We start from the raw sequence: 1615 nt of genomic DNA, 5'->3' as shown, positions 1-1615 counted from the left end.
AAAAAAAAAAGTTTGGTGCCTACAGCACAGTGGTTAGGGTGCTAGCCCATGCACCAAGGGTGGTGAGTGCGTGGCCTAACCTGGGCCAGCTAAACAATGACAACTCCAACAACAACAAAATAGCCGGGTGTTGTGGCGGACACCTGTAGTCCCAGCTACTTAGGAGGCTGAGGCAAGAGAATCACTTAAGCCCAAGAGTTGGAGGTCACTGTAAACTGTGATACCATGGCACTTGGCCCTACCGAGGGTGACATAAGACTCTAGCTCAAAAAAAAGGTGCCTAACTTCCTCTGGACCTCAGGTTTCACAAGCAATAATTTCCTCAAGATCTTGTTTACTAATTTGACAATTAACCCATCACCCATAAGGAATTAAAGCACTGAAACCATCCATATTGCAGGGATTTCATCAACAGGCAGGCAGGCTTAATCCTGAGTTCCTTCTTGTAGAACAGTATAAGTTGAGGGTTTAGCAGGCATCCTCAAACTATGGCCCACGGGCCACATGGAGCCCGCCTAGGATATTTATCTGGCCCGCCGGGTGTTTTTGCTGCAGCTGCCTGTCCTGCTTAGCAGCCCACTCATCCAGGGGATGGCAGTCCGGCCCTCCAATGGTCTGAGGGACAGTGAACTGGCCCCCTGTTTAGAAAAAGTTTGAGGACCCCTGGTTTAGACTGAGCTAACCAGGAAGCTTGAAGCCTGTGTGAACAGAGAAAGGGGAGGGCCTTCTCACCCCATTGAGTTCAACCCGGGTGGCTCCCAGAGTCAGACTACCTAGTATGAATACTAGGTCTGCCACCTACCAACTTTGAGACCTTCAAACAAGTTACTTTATGCTTTAGATTTCTCCTCACAAAAGGGGGGATATTACTGCCTACTTTATAGGGTGGTTGTGAGGATCAATCACTTAATATATGCAAAATGACTAGAACACATCTCTTAGACGATATTGTCACTGTACCACATACCCAACTTACTATGACTTGGTCCTGTGGCCAGGGAAGAGAAAAACATGGCAGAAAGTTATTATTTATAAGCACAAAGGGGAAGTGGAAGGCCACATGACCAAGAGAGAGGATAAGGAAGAGGTCAGAGACTGCCCCCGCCTTGTTCTACCACCCCAGGGCCAATATTCAGACCCATTCCATAAAAGCAGAGCATACAATGAGATTTGAATATTTTTTTCTGCTATCATGGAAGGCAGAGGTCCATGACACCTTCCTAGCATGAGAATTTCAGCAGGCCAAGATACAGCCTGGAATCAGAAAGAACATTGGGAGAGGGCAAAGAAAAGGAACTTCAGGTAAGGTAGGGAGTAGTCTGAAAATTATACAACAAAGATGCTGTATGTCCTTCAGGACAGACCCCAGAGCTTAGCACATACTGAATGTTGTTCTACTTCCCACTACAGATGGGGAACTTCATAAACTTCATGGTATCATCCATCCTGAGAACTCCAAAAGGGTCTTCCCACCGAAGATCTAAGAAGTCAGATGAATACCCTTCAAGAAGGCCAAAGAGACTGAATGAGCTCATTCTTGTCTCCCTCCCTAGTATGGTTTTCTCTTTGTCAGGAGGTAGAGATATGACCCCAAGTTAAAAAACACACAACTCTC

The sequence above is a fragment of the Otolemur garnettii genome, unplaced genomic scaffold, assembly GCF_000181295.1.
Source record: "Otolemur garnettii isolate 467f Iridium unplaced genomic scaffold, OtoGar3 scaffold00091, whole genome shotgun sequence".
Classification (NCBI taxonomy): Eukaryota; Metazoa; Chordata; class Mammalia; order Primates; family Galagidae; genus Otolemur; species Otolemur garnettii.
Note: the sequence above shows the minus strand (reverse complement) of the source record.